This window comes from Theobroma cacao, chromosome 4, assembly GCF_053813885.1.
Source record: "Theobroma cacao isolate CCN51 chromosome 4, ASM5381388v1, whole genome shotgun sequence".
Lineage (NCBI taxonomy): Eukaryota > Viridiplantae > Streptophyta > Magnoliopsida > Malvales > Malvaceae > Theobroma > Theobroma cacao.
In genome coordinates this window covers 7431617-7443918 of record NC_142642.1, presented here as the reverse complement: position 1 = coordinate 7443918, position 12302 = coordinate 7431617, and the positions used below count along the sequence as shown (strand labels likewise).

The window sequence follows — 12302 nt, the reverse complement described above, 5'->3', positions numbered from 1 at the left end:
TCGTGTTAGGAGATAGGAACAATTAATAGTGTTTACTCCTCTAAAGGAGATATTTGTGGCTGAATGGGAATATGAGTCCTGTGTAGTACGAGTCAAGGACAAGGACACTTTGGTGAATTTGGTGGTGTTAGACACCTTAGACTTTGATGTGATCTTGGGAATGGATTGGTTATCACCCCGTCATGCTAGTGTGGAATGTTATCATAAATTGGTTAGATTTGATTTTCCCGGTGAATCATCATTTAGTATTCAGGGGGATAGGAGTAATGCTCCAACCAATTTGATATCAGTCATTTCTGCCAGAAGGTTAATACGACAGGGTTGTATAGTTTACTTGGCTGTTGTAAGGGATACTCAGGTGAAGGTTGGAAATGTAAGTCAAGTGTCGGTGGTGAAAGAGTTCGTGGATGTATTTCTCGAGGAGCTATCAGGTTTACCTCCTAAGCGAGAGATTGAATTTTGCATAGATTTAATTCCCGACACTAGACCTATATCCATACCCCCATATAGAATGGCACCGGCATAGCTCAAAGAGCTTAAGGATCAATTAGAGGATTTGTTGGATAAAGGCTTCATCCGTCCTAGTGTATCCCCATGGGGAGCACCAGTGTTATTTGTGAAGAAGAAAGATGGGTCACTTAGGCTGTGCATTGATTATCGACAGCTTAATAAAGTAACAGTGAAGAATAAATATCCTCTCCCAAGGATAGATGATTTATTTGATCAACTACAAGGAGCACAATGTTTCTCTAAGATAGATATGCGATATGGGTACCATTAGTTGAGAATCCCGAATGAAGATATACCCAAGACCGCATTTCGAACAAGATATGGGCACTATGAGTTCTTAGTGATGTCATTTGGGCTCACGAATGCTCTTGCAGCCTTCATGGATTTGATGAACCGAGTGTTCAAACCTTATTTGGATAAGTTTGTGGTGGTGTTTATTGATGACATGTTGATATATTCAAAGAGTCGAGAGGAGCATGAGCAGCATCTTAAGATAGTGCTCCAAATTTTGAGAGAGCATCAATTGTATGCTAAGTTCTCCAAGTGTGAGTTTTGGCTCGAAAGTGTTGCATTCTTGGGGCATGTGGTATCTAAGGATGGGATACAAGTTGATTCAAAGAAAATTGAAGCAGTGAAAAAATGGCCAAGGCCAACATCAGTTACGGAGATTAGAAGCTTTGTGGGTTTAACTGGCTATTACTGTCGCTTTGTGAAGGACTTCTCCAAAATAGTTGCCCCTTTGACTAAGCTGACACGTAAAGATACAAAATTTGAGTGGTCTGATGCTTGTGAGAATAGTTTTGAGAAGCTTAAGGCATGTCTCACCACAGCTCCAGTGTTAAGCCTACCGCAAGACAAAGGGGATTACACGGTGTTTTGTGATGCATCGGGGGTTGGTTTAGGATGTGTATTAATGCAACATGGGAAGGTGATTGCGTATGCATCTAGGCAACTTAAAAGGCATGAGCAGAATTACCCCATACACGATTTGGAAATGGCAGCAATCGTGTTTGCCTTAAAGATTTGGAGACATTACTTGTATGGTGAGACTTGCGAGATATACACGGACCACAAAAGTTTGAAGTATATATTTCAGCAGAGGGATCTTAACTTACGGCAACGTAGATGGATGGAGTTGCTAAAGGATTATGATTGTACTATTCTTTATCATCCCTGTAAGGCTAATGTAGTGACGGATGCCTTAAGTCGAAAATCAGTGGGAAGCTTGGCACATATTTCCACTGGTAAGAGATCTTTGGTTAGAGAGATCCATAGCTTGGGAGACATAGGTGTGCATTTGGAAGTTGTGGAGATAAATGCTTTGCTAGCACACTTTAGAGTGAGGCCTATTTTAATGGACAGGATTAAAGAAGCACAAAGTAAAGATGAGTTTGTGACTAAGGCCTTAGAGGATCCTCAGGGTAGGAAAGGAAAAATGTTTACTAAAGGCACAGATGGAGTGTTGAGGTATGGAACCAGACTTTATGTGCCAGATGGTGACGGGTTGAGGAGAGAAATATTGGAGGAAGCTCACATGGCAGCTTATGTGGTACATCCAGGGCTACAAAGATGTATCAAGATTTGAAAGAGGTGTATTGGTGGGAAGGACTTAAAAGAGATGTAGCTGAGTTTGTCTTCAAGTGCCTGGTTTGTCAGCAGGTTAAGGCCGAGCATCAAAAGCCTGCAGGGCTACTACAGCCATTATCAGTACCCGAGTGGAAGTGGGAACATATTGCTATGGACTTTGTAACGGGTTTGCCTCGAACCAGTGGGGGATATGATTCAATTTGGATAGTAGTGGACCGGTTAACAAAGTCAGCTCATTTTCTTCCAGTTAAGACTACTTATGGGGCTGCCCAATACGCTCGAGTTTATGTGGATGAGATAGTGCAACTACATGGTATTCCCATTTCTATAGTATCTGACAGAGGAGCTCAGTTTACTAGTAGATTTTGGGGAAAGTTGCAAGAAGCATTGGGCACTAAGTTGGATTTCAGCACAGCTTTCCACCCTCAGACTGATGGACAGTCTGAACAGACCATACAGACATTGGAGGATATGTTGAGGGCTTGTGTGATAGACCTTGGTGTCAGGTGGGAACAATATCTACCCTTAGTGGAATTTGCCTACAACAACAGTTTCCAAACTAGCATCCAAATGGCACCATTTGAGGCATTATATGGACGGAGATGTAGGTCACCCATTAGATGGCTAGAGGTAGGAGAAAGGAAACTTTTGGGGCCTGAGTTGGTGCAGGATGCCACTAAGAAAATACGCATGATCCATCAGAGGATGTTAACAGCACAAAGTAGACAAAAGTCATATGCTGATAACCGACGGAGAGACTTGGAGTTCCAAGCAGGAGATCATGTATTTTTGAAAGTTTCGCCAACTAAAGGGGTAATGAGGTTTGGCAAGAAAGGGAAGTTAAGTCCTCGGTATATAGGACCCTTCGAGATCTTAGAAAGGGTTGGAGTAGTGGTATATCGTTTGGCATTACCGTCAGACCTTTCGAATATCCATCCCGTGTTTCATGTATCCATGCTTAGGAAGTACAACCCAGATCCAACACATGTACTACGGTATGACACCATTCAGTTGCAAGATGATCTAAGCTATGAGGAACAATCGATAGCTATCCTTGATAGGCAAGTTAAAAAGCTCCGTTCAAAAGATGTAGCCTCAGTGAAAGTATTGTGGCGGAATCACACTAGTAAAGAGGTAACGTGGGAAGCTGAGGATGACATGCGGACAAAGCATCCACACCTCTTCGATATGTAAAGGTAACCCACTCTACATTGAGTTTAAATTTGGGGATCGAATTTTTATTAGTGGGGGAGAATGTGAGACCCTGTCAAATTCGATTAAAAGACGGTATTGTATCGAGTGGTACAACTAAGTTAAATCGAGCATTGAACTAGTTCAAATAGAAATTTTAAGAGGAAATTGAAAATTTTGAAACCCACAAAATGGTTTAGAATAGTGATTCGGAGTTCAGGGTCCAGTTTGGAGTCCATCAAGAAAATTGACAGATTAGGGACAAAACGGTCATTTTACCATTTATGATGAAATGGAAATTTCTAGCGAAGATTTGATCACATTTGACAAAGAATAATTATATGAAATATAATATTGATTATTGGAGTATAAAATGATGTTTAGCAGTGAAAAATTATGATTCTCGGTATTTATGGAGCACAAGGGCAAAATGGTAATTTTGCCACTAGAGGACTAAACAAAAATTTTTTTAAAACAATTTTTGCCCCATTTGGTTAATATTGATCAATATTAGTGTTATTTTAGGTTGAAAAGTAGAAATAATGAGATTCCGGTACATTTCGGAGTATAGGGGCAAAATCGTAATTTTTTCGTCCCGGAGGCAAATCAGTAAAATTTTCACCCCAGCACTTGTCAAGACCAAGGGATTTTAATTGTGGTAGGATTGGATAAATACCAGAATATTTGTGGTGGAAAATTAAGAAGAAAAAGTGAACAAGTTCAAAATTGGACCAATAAGCATGTGACACATGGCATGCTTGATTATTTTATTATTTTCTATAGAAATCAGCCCATTAAATCCCCAATTCCCTCACCATAGTTGGCCTAGGCATCCAACAATAAGAGAAAAGGAAGAACAAAAGAAAAAACAAGAAAACCTAAGTGGAAATTCAAAGAAAAAGTGAAGAAATCAAGGAAACAAGCTAGGTAAGTTAAAATTTCTTTAATTCTCCTTGATACCTCGCTTACCCATGCTTTTGTTCTTGATTTCCATGGTTGAATATTGAGTTATCATGATGAATTCAATTCTGAAAAATGGGTATGGAAGAGGAATTATTGTTGGAATAATTTGATTTTAGACTATATTAGTGTTTAGGGATAGTTAAGCATGGTTATGAACAAAAACACAAAAGAAATATTCAATTTCTCTAGGGTTCCTTGTTGGCCGAACCATGAGGGCTGAATATCAATGGGGGATTGTTTTTATTTCAAGGAAAATGGCATGGAAAATGATGAATTAAGGTGAAACGATTATGTAGAAAAAAATTCGATGCTAGTGTACCAAATGACCAAATTTTTCTATAAGGAACTGTGAGGGTTGTACTGCTGAATTTGGCTTTATTTAAATGTATGTGGTAAATTAAGGTATTAGAGGAGAAATGAATTAATTTGGAGGTGATTTGGACACAATTGCCGATTAATCGGGTGATCGGTCGAATTTAATCGATACCGTGATTAAGCAGTAATCGGACATATTTTTGCATTTACATATCAAGCATTAGTAATTGAAATTAATTTATATCAATTTAGGGACAATATAGTAAATTCCTCGACTTTGTTATTTGTCAAGGTGGTAAGACGTCCGGAAAAGGCAAAGGAATTGCGCTTGAGGACTATTAGTTTGAGTTCACCCGGAATCCGAATTTTTGACACCTGTGAGTGGACTGCCTATCAAAATTGTTTTGGGAATAAAACTGTTTTGAACAAAGTGTTTGAATGATTTTATGAAATTTTTCATGAAAATGAATGCCTTGGGAACAAGCTTTTGAGAAAAGGTTTATGTTATGAAATGTGGTTATTATGGATTTCTTTGTGGCTGTTTTATGTTGATATACATATATGCTTGAATATAATGTTGTGTAATTATGTTGACTCGGCTATGTGTGAGTAGGGAGTGCACATAAGCCGAGGATGACCCGATTATGTGCGAGTAGGGAGTGCACATAACCTGGTGATGACCCGGTTATGTGCGAGTAGGGAGTGCGCATAACCTGGTGATGACCCAGCCATGTGCGAGTAGGGAGTGCGCATGAGCTGATGATGATGAGGATCAGCTGGTGATGATGATGATGGGTTGGTGAGATGATGATGATGGGTATATACGTATATATATATATATACATATGTAAATATGTGTGATATAGCAAATTGATGGACAATGATTTATGGTTGTAATGTACATGAAAGTTGACACATTGTACTTTGAGAATTTTCATGAATTTTAGATTGATTTTATTAGTTTAGCTGGATGGCTTTTTGTTGAGTGAGGAAAAATGTTTCTCTTGTTGCTCTGTTTTCACTGTAGCGAAATTCATGCTCGCTGTAGCGAAAAACTCTCGGGTTTGGAGGGGTTTTAAATAGGAATGAACTAAATTGCATTGTTTTGAAACAAGTGCTTCATGATTTTAAATTCTCCCTAATTGTTGCTTGTTCCTTTCCTTGTTCACTCACTGAGTATTGTACTCATATTTTATAAAAAAATTCATGTTTTCAGATCAGGTGACTGTTGGACCCTAGATCGAGGAGTCCCCGTAGTGCATCTCCTGGGTATGTGTCTGGCATTCGATAGTAATCCCTTTTATTGTAAATGTCTCTGCTGGAAGTCATGGGTTCTTTTGTATTGTGAATACAATCTAGCAATGTGAATATGTGTATGCAATGTAAATTGCTAAATACATTACTGGTATAGTGCATGTATATTATTATCGATAATGCCATTTTGTTTTGGCTATGTTCACACCCGGGAAAAGGTGTGTGTGTATGCATGATATGATAAATTTGTTAAGCAAAGGTAAATGGATAGGCTTGCTTGGGCTTAGTGAGCTATGCTCATTGAGCTCATGCACTGGTCATGGCCCGGGAAATTGGGTCGTGACATCAATCTTCTTCACTAAGCACATTCTCATGTCATTATAGGCTGCAAATCATGAATAAAGCTCAAACAAGATTAGTATGCAACATACCCTAAACATAATAATTATGATCATTCCATTAACATTAAACACATACTTTGTGATGGTACATCCCCCATCACCTTAGGCCAGCAACGTACATCCCTTTGCCCTTGGGCATTTATGATGCATCATAAGAGTGAAGTGGTCACTTGCATCCCGTGAGAGTGGAATTAATTGCACTCATAGAGTTCTCATACTTATAGCATCAGGTATGTGGCATGTCCTTCACATACAAGCTTACTCATCTCATATAGTATATGGAAGAATAGATCACGTACATAATCTCATGCATTCATCATGCCTTCTCAATCATTTAAAGTATTTTATGGAATGTACATCATATACTTAATTTCATGGCATTGATCATACTTTCAGAATCATCTCATGTATATACAGCATATATATAACATAGCATATTAGATGGGAACACATCATGCAATCCATCATACATTTCATGCCTCCTCATATCTAACATGCACATCATAGCATCCATGCATTGATCATAAATCATATCTTGTACCCACACTAGTCCAAAGACCGAAGTAATGAAGTTTTTTAAACAATAAGGTGCTTGTCCCCTTTGTTGAAAACTAATACATAATAGAATATTTACATATGTAATAGATTTGTAAACGTTTTGAAAACCATTATGTCAATGATATCACAATCACTAACAATTCATTTCCTTAGAAAATCATTTTTCATTCTTGAAACTCAAATCCTTTGATAAACGATTTTAGAGATATTATTTCAGCATACATAAATTATCTTTTTCATAGAAATCATATTAGCTTGACATATCAAAATGATTTCAAAGTGGTGTATCCACTCACCTTAATCAAAGACCCGATCAAAGCCTTTCTCTTGTCATTTCCTTGGAGTTTTTAATCGTTCCTATCACATAAATATCGTGGAAATCACTTTCTAAACTAATAACTTAGGATTAATCGTTCTAGGAGCTTTCAAAAGTTACTCATTTTTTACTAAGTCTACTTTCTCTCACTAAACCCATTCTGCAATCCTTTCATCTCCCATTTTTACCTTGAATTTCTAGGCCAAGAAACAACATTTCCAAAAAAAAAAAGATAAGCTTGTAAGGTTTCAAATGGTAAAAATGTCATTTTTACCATTAAATATAAAAAAAAGGAATGTTTTTTGCTTAAAAATGAGTTAAGAGGGTTTTAGGAGAGAGTTATTATTGAAAAATGCAGCTAAGGATTGTTAAACCTCGAAAAATGTGGGGTATTTATAATTTTTAAAGTGAAAATACCATTTTGCCCTTTTTATTTTTCTAAAAATAGCATAATGTTTCAATACATTAGGCAAATGTATTTATACATTGTGTACTAGAAAACGATTCTATCAATACATTTGGCCATTTATTGATAGATGTTCATAAAAATCTAAATTTATCAATACACATCATAGCATTTATCGATGCATGTTTTTCAATTCCCCTTTAGAAAGATTTCGAGCTAAATCAATCGATACATAAAGATCATGTATCGATACTTTTCTTCCAATAAGCAAAAAAACACTTAGAAACTTGTCCAATTGGACTCAACTTAAAACCAAACTTTGTACATAAGCTCAAAACATTAAAACATGAAATTTTTTCAATTTCAAACGAAGTTTCATATGTTCAAAACAATTTTACCTTGCACATCTAAGGGTACCTAGAAATCCTACAATAAGGTGGGATTTCACAATGTAGTTTTGCTTATTCAAATATGTTATTAATGCTTTTGATTGTTTAGCCAACAATTAATTGATTTGTGAATCTAATTAAGACTTGGCAGAGATATTTTAGATTGGACTAAGATTTGAATAGTGCATGTTCACATTAGTTAGGTGATCTGATTGGCGATTAGGATAGACATACTCCAATTTCCATACGTAGCCAGATTAAAACTCTAGCTTAATGAACCTTATTTAATTGATTACTATACTCATAGAGTGACCTAATTAAGTGAGGTATTTGTGCAAGCATCTCGATAGATCCTTGTACATAGCTTTGGATTCTAGGTTAGTAAAACCACCCATGAATATAAATAATGAGAGAAGCCGGTATCAAATGAAATGTTGAACGAACCCATAACCCTAGGTTTTAATCTATTGCCATTCTCAAGTGAATAATTTGTTTCTATTAATTAATTTAGTGTTTTCTTTAATTCAGTTTTAATTAATTTTCAAAAAAATTGAGTTACTTGAATAAGATTAGTTTGCCATAATCTTAGTACTTAGTGAAGATTTAGTAACAAATCTTTATGGGATGCAGTTCTGGACTTATTGTTTATATTATTTGTTCAATATGTATACTTGCATGTACTAAATCAACAACATGTTTTTGGCACCATTGCTGGGGATTTCTTTTCCTATTTATTTTGCTAATAGTAAAATTCAATAGATTAGTTTTAATTTAATTTTTATTTTTGTTTTTCAGGTTTGTTTCGTCGTTGTATAAGAAGAGCAAAAAGCTTGGAGATTATATCGTGTGCTCCAAAGATTGAGAAAACATTATGAAGACTTCGATGAGAAAATCAACAAGATTTTGCTCAAACAAATACAATCGCTGATCAATGAGGTAAGTAGCAACTGCAAGAGTGAGTAGTAGCTAAAAATCATTGATTAAGGGATTATGTTGCTCCATTAGTACAAAGAATTCCATCAAGCATTCAAAGGTCAACTATTTAAGCCAATAATTTCAAAATCAAGTCGACTATCATCACCATGATTCAAACTTCAGTCCAATTTAAAAGCCTTCCAAATAATGATCCAAATGGCCATATTTCAAACTTCTTAGAGATATGTGATACCTTTAAACATAATGGTATCACAGATGATACAATTCGTTTAAGGCTTGTCCTTTTTCATTAAGGGACAAACCTAAAGGATGGCTGAATGCACTCCTTACTAGATCCATAACAACATAGGATGATCTTGCTCAAAAGTTCCTTGCTAAGTTGTTTCCTCCAACCAGGATAGCAAAAATGAGGAATGATATCACATCATTCATACAAAACCTTGTGAATCATTGTATGAGGCTAGGAAAGATATAAGGACTTGTTTAAGTGATGCCTTCATCATGGTTTTCCAATATGGCTACAAATGCAAACATTTAACAATGGGTTGAGTGGTCATGTGTGAACCACCATTGATGACACTGTGGGAGGAGCTTTAATGGCTAATTCAACTGATAAGGCATATAATCTATTGGAGGAGATAGCTTCAGACAACTGTTAGTGGCCAAAAGAGTGATCGATGCATAGGAGAGTAGCTGAAGTTCATGACGTGGATGCCTTCATGACATTATCAACATAGATAGCAATTTTAACTAAGAAACTTGAATCTTTTAGTGCTAACTCCATTCAGAGTCTTTTTGTGATGTGGTATTATGGAGATAAGCGTGCAAGCAATTAGTGTCCAAGCAGTACAGAAACAATATAGTTTGTGCGGAAAGACAACAAAACAATCATTACTATAACATCTACAACCCAGGGTAGAGGAACCATCCTTACTTCTCATGGGGTAACAATTAGGGATCATCTTCAACTTAAAGGCTAAACATACCTCCTGGGTTCCTACAACAAGCAAGAACACCTACCCTAAAAAAAAACCATCTATAAAGGATTTGTGATGCAGCTCATGACAAAGAATGATGCCATCATTCAAAATCAAACGACTCTCAGTCAAGGTCAATCAGCATCAATTTGAAACCTTGAGACCCAAGTTGGCCAACTTGCAAACTCATTAAACAACAAAACACTACTTAATGATACAAAGGCAAATCCCAAGAGGGAAGGTAAGGAACATGTCAAGGCAATTACCTTGAGAAGTGGTAAGGAAGTGGAAAGTAACTCAAATCAAACTAAACAAAAAGACAAGACAGTTGAGAAAGGGACATAAATTGTAAGTTTTAATGAGTAATGTCAAGATAATGAGACTAAGGTAATAGACCACCACCACCTTTTCGTCAACGCTTCAAGAAATAACAAGAGGAAAGCTAATTTAAAAAATTTATGGAGGTGTTTAAAAAGTTTTACATCAACATTCCTTTTGTTGAGGTTTATAGCAAATGCCTTTATAAGTAAAATTTTTGAAGGATATCTTATCTGAGAAAAGGCGATTTGGTGAATTTAAAACAATAGCACTCATTGAGAAATATAGTGCAATCATACAAAACAAGCTTCCTCCAAAGCTTAAGAACCCTAGCAGCTTCATTATTCCATGCAAAATTGGTGCCTTATTTTTTGCTAAGGCATTGAGAAATTTGGGGGCAAGTATTAATTTGAGGCCTTTGTCTATCTACAACAAGTTGGGCTTAGAGGAGACTAAGCCGCTATTGTGACTCTACAATTGGCAAATAGAACCCTCAAATATTCGAAAGGTATAGTAGAAGATGTACTTGTAAAAGTGGATAAGTTCATATCTCTAATGAACATCATAATGCTCGATATGGAGGAGGATAGAGAGGTTCGTACTATACTTAGGAGACTTTTCTTACACACTGCTAAAACACTTATCGATGTAGAGAAAAGGAAGCTTACCTTGCAAGTACAAGATTATGAGGTAACATTTAACATTTTCAGAGTGTTAAAGTTTACTAATGACGATGATGGGTGTTTTATAGTTATTGTGGTGGATAGGGCCACAAATGAAGCTTTTAGGGAAAGTCATCCTAAAGACCCACTTGAGGCATAATTGGTTATTGACTCTAAGATAAGTGATGAGGATATCATAGAATGTATAAATGTGTTGAATGCCCCATTTTGTGTTTTGGGAACATAATTTACTGCATTGGATCTCTTTTCTTTTTCATCCCCACTAGTGAAGCTGTCTATCGAGGAACCTCCTCATTTGGATGTCAAACTATTGCCAAACCATTTAAGGTATGTATACATACCTAATAAAGTTTACGGATGCCAATTGAGGTTGATTACTGAGTTAAAAGGGTAATTCAGAAGTGAACCTGTGAAATCTCGATTTTCATAAGCACATAACTAGAAGTAGACTCGATAATGCAGACCAAGGGTAATTTTGTAATTTCTCTTGGTGAGCTCATACAAGTGGATTTTTTTATGCTATTAAGGTCTAAATAGGCCTAAGGAATGAATGAATAATGTTTATGATGGTAAATAAATGAGGAAGATAAAAATAATGATAATTTTCACGGTAGGGGTAAAATGGTCATTTTGCATCTCGAGTCTAAATTTTTTTAGTTTCGTGAACCCGAGTACCTTTAGACTATTATGGACTTTGTTTAGGTGTTAAAAGAGCAAAAAGGTTGCACAAAGGATGGGAGGAAGATAAAACCACCATGTTAAGGGCATTTTGGTAATTTCAATGGAAATTTGGATTAACTTGAAGCATAAATAGCTGAGCTCTAGCAGCTTCTAGTAGCTTCTGTTTCTTCTTCTTCCTCCCCTTTCACATTCCTTTTATCCTCCATGCAAGCTTGCTTTGCAACTTCCATAACTTTCTCTCTCTAGCTCCAATTTTCATGTTTTTCTGCACTTTTTCATAAAAGCTTTGTGCTCTTTCACTCTCTCACTTTAAAACCCTTGAAAAGTCTTTGTTCAACACTTTCTCTCACTAGTTGAAAGTTTTAGAGAGAGAAAGAGAGAGTGGCCATAGTAGCTTGGAAGCTTTTGAAAAGGAATTCAACTACAAAAAAAAAAAACCATCAAGGTGAGTAATGAATGAGGATTGATTTTAGGTTGTTAATAATGGCTAGTAATTGGAGTTCTGAGTTGTTTTATTGTTGAGGTTTGTTTATTTATTTTTAGTGATACTTGAGTAGAGAGAATAGATAGCTAATCAAAAAATAATTGGGAGCTAGTTAGGAATAACAAGTAGAGCTTGATTTAAGAAATAACTTTTAGAAATGTATTTATGCAAATTGGGCCGGTAGTGATGTTGTGTGTGTGTGACAGGTTCCAACGAGGCCTCAAATATCCTTTTGAAGTAATAATTGAAGTTTAAATCGATTAAAGAATCAACAAGACCGATGAGTGAACTTGCATTTCAAAATTTGTTTTGGGAATGTGAATGTATTTGCAC

At 36.2% G+C, this 12302-nt stretch overlaps 1 non-coding gene across 1 annotated transcript; it reads right to left on the bottom strand.

Annotated features, from left to right (window-relative positions):
- Positions 1–9229: 9229 nt before the first annotated feature.
- Positions 9230–9334, bottom strand: LOC148763107 (small nucleolar RNA R71). Its single transcript, XR_016026130.1, has one exon. It is a non-coding gene; the product is annotated as a small nucleolar RNA R71 (small nucleolar RNA).
- Between the last annotated feature and the right edge of the window lie 2968 nt (positions 9335–12302).